The sequence below is a fragment of the Bombus pyrosoma genome, linkage group LG7, assembly GCF_014825855.1.
Source record: "Bombus pyrosoma isolate SC7728 linkage group LG7, ASM1482585v1, whole genome shotgun sequence".
Classification (NCBI taxonomy): domain Eukaryota; kingdom Metazoa; phylum Arthropoda; class Insecta; order Hymenoptera; family Apidae; genus Bombus; species Bombus pyrosoma.
Window position 1 is genome coordinate 14,928,402 of NC_057776.1, and position 12,682 is coordinate 14,941,083.

Below are 12,682 nucleotides of genomic sequence, written 5' to 3' on the forward strand. Positions count from 1 at the left end.
TTAATTAAACTATTTAAATAAGGATGTCCTATAGCGTTACTTGTAACATTTCACTTTCTTCAACGCACATAAAACTCTCTTTCACATGGTAAATAATTGAACAAACCTTAAAAGATACGCGAACAAAGAATTCCATTTTTCCCCGAAATAAGCGAAATAACGAAATAAAAAGAAAAGTAACAAAATAAGAATATCAAATTCAAGCGATATAGTTCATAATTTAAAAATTACATTATATGGAGTAATAAATATTTCAATTACAACGAATAAAATCAAACATTCGTGGTGAGAAGAACAGATCCCAGTGCAATCTATTTTCCGTTTAATTTCCTCGATTTTCCAGAACCTTATCCTTAACTTTCCACGAACTTCACCATTATCGCTCCTTCTCTCCGTGAATTGTTTGCAAATGACTGCAGGGCACAACGAAGCGTGTCCGCAGAATTCCCTCGCACCCTTCGTTTCAATTTTTTTCTTTTTTTTTTTTTCTTTCATTCCTACTGCCTCCCAAGATGATCGCAGATAGCGAGAGGCTTCGTTTTCTTCGCTCGTGAAAATTGTCCATGACCAACGCAGGTGCGAACCACGTGATGACGACGTATTTTCAACGAACGAACGAGCGCCTAGCTCGCGTGTTTCCGATGGAATTGAGCTGTTGGAACACCGTGAAAACTCGAGGGGCGTATCATCACGCGAGCTGTTTTAACGCGAGCACGATAAATCGAATCTCGCGCGACGACGTAAAAAGTAACGCCAATTATACCCGTTTGAAACACACTGATTCCACTTTTCCACGACTGAAACACGGTTCGATATAATTTCTTCTTATTTTCGAGCCGCGCGGTATCGTTAAATCTTTAACATACCATTTTTTATTTCGTCGTGCGTTAAGAACGGTCGTACACGAACAGGATTCATCGTTAACATCTTATTAGGGTTCGTTTGGATTTATTCGCAACTTGCAGCAAACGTGAGAAGTGGAAGAAAAGTTTAAGAAACTGGTGACCTCTGAGAAGGTGAGAGCAATTTATTGCGGAAAATTTATTTAAGAAACATATTGCGATATTTTTATATAATTCTATAACACTTTGTTTGATTATGTTGTCTTAAACGTTATAAGGATATCGTATAATTTGACGTAAAATATATGCGTACGTGCTGTTTTAGTAAGCGTAAAGCACATGGATCGATTTGTATTTCACGTAGCCTACGATAGGATAAGTTAAAATGAAGCACGATAAGGTGAAGCAATAGTATTTCATTATTTGCATCTTTCTTTTTAATTTTATTTTATAGCATCGCTATTTTTGAAATGTTTACGACTTCATTGTTTACTATTCACGTGGAATAATAAAATAAAAAGTGAATAGATATAAAGATTGTTTCACCGCGATCCTAAATATAATTCTAAATTATACCACATAATTTTTAATTGCATCTCATTTTTAAAAACGTTCTCTACAAACCATACTAAATTTTCATGTGTTAACTCACTTAACTATTACTACACTTTGACGTTTTAAACGAACATTTCGATGATTTGTAATTTTATTCAGCTCGATATTTTTTCATGCTCGAATCCCGTGACAAGCGAAAGCCTCTTTTAAATGTTCTCTGATCTTCGATTAGAAGGTGTTTGCATTTTTAAAATTAGCACATCGACATAAAAATTAATAATAGTCCGTAACAAGTTTCAAAGCGCATAGAATAAAATATTAATCGTTACAAGCTTCGTCACGCGTGCGTTCAGATGTTACAGTACAAGGAATTATTGATAACTAGCAGTCGACACGCGATCAAAGATTGATAGGTAACAACAAGACATGGAAATTCCTGCCTACTAAAAGAGCTAGATATTGCGGAAGGTCGAACTGTGGAGTTCAAGGCAGATGTTCCTTCTAATTTTTATTTCACAGCAACTGTTATTAGTGGAGCTAATGAGTATATTCTAATGTATCTTCGATTGAACGTTGCCATTATAACACCGTTATAACTAATGATGGTTGAACAGGAATAAAGAAGCGTGAACTATTGAGTGAAATTATTGCACAGTTACAACGATTCAGTGTATAGATATAATATTTAAAAAATAATTAATTATCAAAAATAAAACATAGCTGATGTTCACTGTTATATCGATCGGTGATATAATCTTCGTGGTTGTTTATGATTCATTGCAATTTTTCTACCAGTTTCTCTGTATCGTACAGAATTGTTCGCTCTCTCTTTGTAATAAATTTATTTATATTATTCCAGCGCGAGGTTCAGATTTGGATCTTCTTTAAATTCCTGGATCCTCATCTGTATAGACGTCGCCAATTATAAGCTACGATCACGTTACACGTTTCCTTGTTGGGATTTTTAAAATGTACAACGCTGTAAACGCACGCGCGTAATTTATGCTTTTTCGTTGTTGACAGGCTAATTAACAAATTTCTAAAATTACCATTTTATATCGTAGTGTATACCACATAGAAGAAGTTGGAATAATTTTACAGTTATCTAATGTTACATGTTAATTGTTTCGTATTTGCAAATCTCGTGCGTGAAAAAATAAACGAAATCTTTCGCCAGATCTAATAAAATTTACATGAAAAATACATGAAAAGAACACGGAATCTCTATCATTACTTATAATCTAAATGTTAAAAGAAAATGGATTGCGTCGGAGTTGATAACTGATAGCTGAACTTGATACGAATATAACAACTATTACAAATAAGTAACTCTAGGCCTGTGATTGCGGTCGTCATTACGTAACGAATGACATAGATAATGAATTAATACGTTAGTTAATAATATATTACTCAATCATTGTAATTAATAAACTTGTGGTCCATGTTTCCTATTTCTTTCGAAAAAAAAATACTTTCAATCGAAATTAATTTATTCTTTAACCTTTTCTACGGATTCTACAAACGTAAATCATCGTTTTTAGAGAATATTCCTGTCAGTTATAATCGAGGCTCGCGGAGATTATCGGGCAAAAATTATACTCGAATCGATCTTGTGGTTTTAAGTTTCCCGGAATCCCATTTCGTCTGTGACGCAATCTTATTGTTGATTTATTTCAGCAAACGTTTTCAGGCTGTGAGACTGATTCAGCGAAATTTTAATTGTTGGATTTTTTTAACGTCGTGATAATGTCAAGGATCCTACGTAAAATTTCTTGTTTTGCTATCACGTGTGTGCGATAAAAATTCAGATTTAATTTTGAAGTATAAAATGTGTCTGTATAATCGTGAATACAGCAAGAAGGAGAGTAATCGTTCAAGAACACAGAAGTCGAAACTGCAGGATAAAATTTGTGTCTGTGATTCATTAAAAAAAAAAAAAAAGGAAGAAAATTCTCATTAGGTACGTGTGTATTAACAGTGAATGTAGATTCGATCGAATTCTATTTCTATTCTCATTTGTACTTTGAAAATGCGAACTGACGCCATAATTTGTTTTCTTCAATTTTTTCTTCCTATTCGAATTTTCAAAATATGAACAATGTTCTGATCTGGTTCTATCAATTAATATTATTTTACTAGACATATTCTTTTACTCAATTTATAAACGATGATGAAATAGGATATTATTATCCTATTTTAATTTATTAAAGGTTTCTTGCTTACCCAAGATTCCTAAAAGACCTGAGAAATATGCATTATTCATTCTCCCGAAATTTTCGTCAAAAATATCACGCTTACATTTTCAAAAATTTATACGCACGCTACCTCCATTCCACACAAACGTCTTAACATTTTCGTTCTGTTGAGGTTATTAGATGTATAAAGAGAGAGACGCGTGGATAAATTATAAGGTAGAAAAACATATTTTAAATACAAAAGTGAAAAGTACAAAAACTTGAAATAATAATTTGAGCTGGTCCAGATCCGCACGCTAGCAGTGTTACTCTATAACTGAAAAACCCCGAAACCAACGTCGCCTGTCCACTGTTTATGCTCTGTCTTCGTCGCAATCTTTTGTCTTTTGTCAAAGCTTCAGTGCTTTAGAAAGCTAAAAAGACCAGATGTAGAGTTTTCTTAGAAGTGGTGACCTTCAACAGGTTCATTTGTAGTAAAAGCAGGTGAATAATGTCCAAAGTGTAAAAATTAATGACAAATTATAACGGCTGGAATCGATACTAATCAACTTTTAATATATATATAGAGGTACAGAATTTGTATATCATATATTTAATCTATTTATTAAAAAACTTAGTAATCGCACGTGATAGTTAAGCACACAGTCCTTCGATGTATCTATTGGTTTTAGGTATCACTATGTAAACAAATCATAGTTTATTAGTTTAGAAAATATTGGTTTAGAAAAATCATTTTCACCTGTGATTTATACATGAATAATTAAATAAATAAATAAAAAACTTCTAAAATAACTAAACGTAGAACTTAATATCTGCTGACACCAATTCGATTATTACACGTTAGTTGTTCAAATTACTGGATTTAGAAGTTCGCATATTCTTTGAGAGATCAATTTGCCCCTTTTTCACCCCTACAAGGCATGCGTATGGAAAAATACTGGAACACGCGTTTGTTTATTTTTAATGAGGAGTTTATATGCCGAATTTCACGCCTCTAACTTTGGCGACTCGTGGGACATGGGTATCCTTTTAAAAGAAATCACCTTTCTTATCCCCTTAGAATTCGTATTTCCAAAAATCCTTTATCCCTCGTCTATGTTATGAAAGAAGTATACTATGCAAATTTCACATTTCTACGCACCATGGTTATTCGATGAATAAATCAGTTACCTTTACCTTTTACATAATATACAGATTAATTTTCAAAAATCAATATTATCGCCTTATAATATTCGAAGAAACGAATACAGACAGATAGGACGGATTATTAGAATAATATTAGACATCACACATTATACAAATAATACGTAATAACTGATAATATTCTAATACCTACTGTATCAGTCTAATATCTAATATTTAACGATTAATGCATAATACCAAAACATTGTCGATAGAATATTATTACAGCCACTTTGACGCATAACATTATAATTATTATAAATTAACGTCCTGTAAAAAGAAAACAAATGTCACTATCTCCGAACGTTAGTATACGTCTTTTCATACTGTAGATATCTAATTACGAGTGCAATAGCCGGCTGAAATAATCGATCCTGACATGCAAAGAGTACGAGCAATTCTCTTTTCTATCGTTCCAAGGAAACATCCCGGAACGTTAATGATTTAACGTAGAGCCACTTAGCCAACGAGTTATCGTGACAGCTTGGAAAATCGTATCCGGTGAAAAACACGCGAACGGCCAATGTCGTTGGAACGAATCGGTCGCGATCGAAAGTGCAGACTGTAGACACAGTGGCGTCACGTTCGCCGAGTCAGTGAGAGTTCATGGTAATAATGGCCCCTCCGTAACATTGCTTGCCTTTGGAAACCATTACTCCGCGCGATACCTATACACCACACATGACTTTCGTTTCTCGTAAATAGCCAGCTTATAAGAAACATGCGATCGGAGAAGATGCGGAAACGTATAGAAGCTATCGGATACACGTATTCCGTTAGTTTTATTACGGCTCCATTTTTCTTCATTCGTAATCTCAGACTTATTTTTATTCTGGTCTTGCAACGTGTTTTGTAGATATACAGCTACGTGTTGTTCGGTTTGGGTAAATTTAGGGCAATTTCCTCCTACAGCAGCTTTCGTTCGGAACGAGTCTCTTTCTTCTCTCTTGTCAATTTTCGGGCAATTTAGTTTGGGATCTATTCTTGTACACGTGTAGAGAAAATTTTCTTTTGGAAGAGATTTCTTTGAGAGCTTAGATCCGTTCTTCTTTCCTGTCAATTTCGAGGCAATTCTTTTCTGTACGTGCTAAAATCAGGAATCTAAAACAATTGCGTTTTGGAATGGTTATCGGCGGGGACAATTCTGCCCCTCTTGTCAATTTTTCGGCACTTGTTTTATTTGTTGTTTATACACTCACGTGCAATTCGATAAAGTGAAACTAAAGTCAGAAGGAAAGCTATCGTATCTCGGATTTTTAATTAACTGAGTACCCTTCTTATCGCGGATGTAATTCGATGTTGTAAGCGTAGAATAATTAATTTATCAGAATATTATCACTATGATTGGAGTAGAATTTCGATTATTAAAAGCAGCTTCCTGTTATTAAAAACAATACAAATGTTTTAGGAAATGCTATCTGTTGGCAGATTGAAGTGTAAATGCTACGACAAATTTCGGAATGTTGCGACCAATTTCGATGGTTCTAATTTATTCATATGACAATAGAAATAAGACAACAGAAAATTTGTAATTGCCACACTTTTCTACACAAGTTATCGACATCCATTGTTCAAACTTCTGCATCTTTTTAGTTAAAATGTTCTATTTACTACTTTTTTTGTTACTTCAAATATGTAATACGTAGAATGTAGATGCGACTGAAGTTTCTTAGGTCTTTTATGTTCTAAATTAAATAACATTATACAGACTTTTGCGAGAAAATGAGGAAAGAAAATGATAAAACATCAGTTTTCTACGTCCAAATGACACGTAAGACGCACCTAGCTACGTAGAATATCCTGAATTTCCTACATAAAATGTTCTAGAGATCGTCAAAAATGATAGTTATTCAAGAAATATGTACTTATATCAGAAGAACATGTTGCAAAACAGAAAGGTTGCAATTAACCTAATTTCTCGCAAGAATGTAGAATATGTTTTAATACTTGTTCCAAAAGTCACTGCACTGATCTACTTTACTTTACCTTGAATCAATGGAAGATTCAGTGTATATAAAAAGAAATAAAGACGAACCGGTAGACGTTAAACGTGATAAATCGCAACGGTGATCGAGGCTTAATAGTAGTGTTTTCAAAGCAATTAACTCAATCTGTCTAATTGAAAGCGGCTAGAAGTGGACGTTGCAAAGAAAATTACGGGAAACGTTAGTCCTTTCGTGAGATTCAGTCAGACAGACTGAACGTTTTAAACGAGACCGACAATCCCAACGACAAGCAAAATGACTTTAGCTAAATTCCACTCCTGCCTCGAGTATTCCAGGCAAGTTTTTATAAATTCTTCGTGAACTATTCTTTGATAGACGTTCAATCGGTATACAGAAACATTTCAATACACTGTTAATTATTGAGATAACTTTCACACAGTGTTGGTGGAATTTTCATTTTTTCATTCTCGATATACAGTTGTGAAGTTACATTCTAAGACTCGAACGAATACGTATTTTAATATAATTGAAATTATTATAAAATTTATTGAATTTTATCTCCGAATTATCGATACAATAAATTTTATAGACATGATATAATTTTACAGATTATAACGATAATTTATTTTCATCGCTCATTTTGGAGAATTTTATTTTGTGATAGTGTGTTAGATAGATAAATGCGCTGAACTTTGTCTCTAAATTTTTCACTATCATTGTTTGCAACAGTTTTGCGAATCTAAAAAAGAAACGTGATTCTTAGGAAAATTATGAACCAATGTAATTAGTTTTAATTCTGGAAAGACGATTATTTGGCTTTCAGTTTCGAAGAATGATCAAGGTCTGTTATTTTGCTGGAAGTGACTTGCATGAATTACCGTGAAGATCGGTAAAAAAAGACGTTAAAAGTAGAATGTCGAGGCCCCTGATGTAATACTTTTCTATAAGGAAAACTATAGGAGCTGTCTTACATTTTATTTATGAGGCTGTTTATGAACATGAAACGTGCTATCTTTTTCGTGTTCATCGGATTTTGCAATTTATTTTTGAGGTTTCATCTCTCTATCAAATAAATTACAATATTATACGAAATCAAATATTTACCGTACGTAAAATATACGTAAAAATATTTTTTACGTTCACTTTACGATCAGAATCTTACAACTATAGATAAAATCACACAAGTCAATTTAATAACCATTAAAAATTCATTTTCATTTACTTTCAATCCATATTCATACATTTCTACATTTACGTACGTAATTTACTCGCTAAATACTACGCAACATAACAAATTTATTTAATGGGCAAACAACAACAGACCAAACTTTTAAAGCCTCAGCAGCTAACTCAAATTTCAACTAAAATAATTATTCTCGCAAAATCTTTCTCAACTAACCAACGCTAAAACTCTAATTAATCTTCGCAACTTTTACTTTCATATTTTCGTAACATAGAAATTTTCAGTTAATGCGTTAACTATAAACAATGCGTTAACCTCTGTTGCATGCAACGCTAAAAGATTCTTCCGATTGTGATACCTGCGGTGTCTAATTAACGTAATTTGTACTTTCGTATCTTCATATCCCAACTCCAACTTTAAATTCCAACTCTTTATTGTATCGTTACGTTCCTATACACCAGTCAAAATGAATGGTTCTACAATTTTATAAATATGTCAACTCTGGTTTAGGGATCATGGTCCCAGATGGATTAATAATACCAAAAATGTCCTACAAATGTAACAAATCAATAAATATAAGAATATTCCATTATTACATATTTCTTAAAGACCAGTCATTCTGACTGGTTTTGGTAGAAATCGCTTCGTGTTAACTATCGGTAGTTCTAATGTTAAAAAACGAATTACGCCGTATTTATACAAGCGAGAAGTAAAAGTCCAATACAATTAAAGTTATTGTAATTTTTCATTCGACGAATAAAAATGTCCAATTAAAGGAACAGCACAGTTAAAGGGTTAAAGTTAATATTTTCTTTCACTCGACTCTTATCTCAACAGAGCAATGCGATTCAAATATTCTTCGTTACGATTCATAAAAGTTAAACGCCGACGAGAAGAATCGTCGTGAAGTAAGTTGTCATCGTGTGTCTCGTGTCCGTAGTCGCGCGTACACGAAAAGAAAAAAAGAAAAAGAAAATAATGGCGAATCTACAAAAGACGAAATGCACAAACGAATCGGCCGTTCACGATTCTCCTACAATTCGCATTATTCCGACGTCCAATCAACGTGATGGATCGATTTGTTCGGTACAGTTGCAGCAGACCTTGTTGGATAACCTTTAATCCATTACAGCGTCGTGCTCGTCGAAGTGATGTATCTAAACGTCATTTAGGAATGCTTCGATCAGTCTCTCCCCGTTCAATGAAACTTTGTGAACGCGGTTCGAGTAATTATTCTGCGCGAATCCGTTGAGTAATGGATGAAGGTTTAAGCCATAGACGTTCGTGGGAACAATGTTCCTTTCGAATGCTTCCGGTTGCATCGTCGACCAATTATTCCCATCAATTTTGGAAAGTCGGAAGAGTTGAATGCGTAAATCCTTCTGCTTCCTTTTTTTCCTTTTTTCTTTTCTTTCGTTTTCTTTCACTATTTACGCAGTAGAACACCGTTTATGCGAACATTTCGGGAGACAAATTGGCTCGTATAACCAGGTCGTTAGTATAATAGGGGCCCACGTATTTTTGTCCAACACCTATGAGTTCTCGTTCAGTTAATTGCAGTTCGTGTGTATACGTACAGTATGTTAAACGTACGCATTTGTTTCTGTAAATATCAGACGCGCGAAGAGATATTTCGAATGAAAATTGACTTCGTAGGAAAAAACTTGATAAGATATTTCGATTTTCTTGTATATCCTTGCTTAAAGAGATCTCAGTGCCAATGTAACTTTCTTAAATGGAAATAGCATTTTTTTATATACCACTCGACGTATTTTCTAATTCTTTACGAAAGAAAGTATCAAGGTACTTTGGTGGAACAATGATTAATCTAAAAGATATTTTAACTTTAATGTTGTAAAATTTATCGTACGAACGACAAAGGAAATGTGAACATGAAGGTTGTACTTTTATGGGACAAGCTATATTTCTTTCGTTTGGTTGAAATTGGAGGATAACATTGGTGACAAGAGATGAATGATTCAAGGAGGACTACGCGTTCTCACGACTGTGTCTTTTCCGCGAGTGCAATGATACATGTATATTTTGCAGTTGTGCTATTCCTTTAAACGGAGCACATATTCCTTTCTGCATAGATCAAAATCATTTCTTCGTTCCACGTAAAATGGTATTAAGGTAATATGATTGAAAATCCAGTGGTTTAGAAGAAATTCCAAGTTTAATTTTCTACAACTTATCGTATTAAAGACCAGGAAAGACGTAAAAGAGCATAACATTTGGAGCAAAATAATTTTTGTATTGATTTACTTTTGAATCTATGGATTTGTATTAATTTTGATCTTTCGCGTTGTCCTCGTACTTCGTATCAGGTTTCCTATTGAAAAAAAATCCAAATCGAATCTGCTGTTTAAAAAAATCCAAATTAAATCTTTCATTTAAAAAATCCAAACCTAACGGAAGACGATCATTAATCCCCTAACAATAATCGATGCTACTACTGAACCGAACACGTACGCAATCACAGGCACACGAAACGAAGAATCTCGTCAGACTTTTAACGTACGATGGCAAAAATCGGAGAATCGAATGAACCTCAATCAACCTCTCGATAACAACCAGTATACTACTTGAACGTGTTTCTCTCCCTCTCTCTCTATCTCTCTCTCCTTCTCTATTTCTCTCTGTATCAAATCTTTGAGCCAGAGATCACGACGGAGGTCTATTCGAGAGTTGTTAATAATTCACAAGCTATTTGAAAAAAATAGAGAAAACCTTGATCTTCGACTATAAATCTAGCTCGGCCGGGCGATGTGATAGCAAAAGGCGCATGTATCTATTAACAGAAGTTTCGTATTCGTTTGTTGAACCCGCCGGGTATTCCGGGGTTAAGTATTTTAACGCGTCGAATGCCGGCTGATAAATCGATTCGAGACACGAGATCTCGACTCTCGCGGCTTGTGCCCGGACCAACGACGATTCATCAACCGTTTTCTCGCTTCGCCTCTGATAGAGTTCAATCGAAACGCGTACTAACGCACCGGGATATCACTATGATGAATATTCAATGGTTTACTGCATGATTACATCACCTAATAACGATTTGTCATAATTGTAAGGCTATTACCATTCGGGGTGTTTTATTGCCACGACAATTAGGGTTGGAAATTACCTTTGAAACGCAAAAGTAAAGTAGTTCGTCGCTTTTAGACGAAGAACGATAATATTCGATTATTGTTTGTCATAGTCGTCGAGCTTCTAGATTTTTCCGCAGACTGTTACAGTGACAATTGAGGGATAAAAGTAGTAAACGATGTAATTGACCATGTAAAGTATCTTCTAATTGGATCGTTCGAGATTTGTATCATTATTGGTAATTGTGCCTTCTAACAAGTTTTAATAGCATTGAAAGAGAATTACGTTAATGCGAATATTAGCAGGCAATGAAATTATCACGAAATGCGAATTCTACGAAAATATTTCGATAGGAGGAAAGCTATCTTGTTTCTGGTTGCAAAAGTGAAAAGAAATTTTTATGAAATGAGAAAGTTGTGGTATGATCGATGGCGACTGTCTTACTTTTTAGAATCGACGAAATTTCATTAGATCATCGACCAAGGATAGAAATAGTTTTCTGAAAGTGAATATCGATTATTTTAATTAATAATTTATAGCTATCTTTCGCGTGTAAAAATAAAGAATTATATTATAGAATTGTTGGAGGTTTACTAGTTTAAGATTTGGGAATAAAAGCTATTGCTTACGGATTGACAATCGATTATCTCGATTAACCGAAGTGAAAGTTACTTCTTGGACACAAAGATAACGAAATCTCTTGGGAAGTATAAGAATTGTTGTACTAAACGATTGAATTTTACTGTTTTAACAATTGATAGATAGAAAAAAGGATACTTTGAGAAATAAGGAATCAAAAACGTATTTTAACAGTTATCAGCGACTTGGCAATTTAGGATGGAAGCGACAGTTTGAATATAAAAATAATGAAATCCTTTATGAAATTAATAAATTATTATATTACTTGGTTATTATTTATCATGATTATCGATTTATCAGAATTATTTTGGTAAATTCTGGAATTTTATTTTTCCTTTAAATAGATATTTATAATGTTTCCTCTAATCTTTAGATTTAAACTGATTGCTTTTCTCGTAAATAATGAGAAAGTACATTTACTAAATAAACTTATCACATGAAGAACCACAGCCAGTCTACTGGTAAATGTTCAGTGACATAGTAGTCGCCTGGAGCGACAAACAGTTAAATAGAATTACTTGGGAGCAATCATAGTTACCGTTTCAACAATAAAACATGGAAAATTGTACGACTGAGACTATATATCGGTAAGATAGAATTATTCGAATTTTAGCTCGAACAAGTTGTAAAATTTTGGTATCGTCTTATATATATATTATATTTTATCTATTTTATTTTTATAATACGAATTTTAATATTATACATGCGCCGAATAATCGATAGAAATAAATCAAAAGTAAAATAAATAAACAATTTTTACAATGTCAATATCGCTGCAGGGTTTTTAATGAAACGTAAAGGGTTAACTCAACAGTACAACAGTACAATAGAGAAAAGAAAAAATTCCTTAAAAGATTAGGAATATGCATGCTGTATAGAGAATTAGGTAAAAATGAAATTAGCAGTCCTAAAATTCACACCTAAAGTTGATACGATGATACATAGACGACCTAGTGGGTAATTTTTACGACAGATCGATATACGAGATGATATCGTATTTTAGTCAATCCTACTTTCCACACAAAAGACAAATTAACGCTGCAACGAAGT

General features: G+C 33.6%; 2 protein-coding genes across 6 annotated transcripts in view; one reads left to right on the forward strand and one right to left on the reverse strand.

Annotated features, from left to right (window-relative positions):
* LOC122568930 (heparan sulfate 2-O-sulfotransferase pipe) overlaps positions 1-12,682 on the reverse strand; it is a 122,073-nt gene that overhangs the window by 81,411 nt on the left and 27,980 nt on the right. The gene's annotated exons all lie outside the window — the stretch shown is intronic.
* Positions 658-12,682, forward strand: part of LOC122568928 (leucine-rich repeat-containing protein 15-like) — a 29,764-nt gene continuing 17,739 nt past the window's right edge. The window contains exon 1 of the mRNA XM_043729237.1: positions 658-1,016. The gene's annotated coding sequence lies outside the window, so the exon portion shown is untranslated. The remainder of the gene's footprint in view (positions 1,017-12,682) is intronic.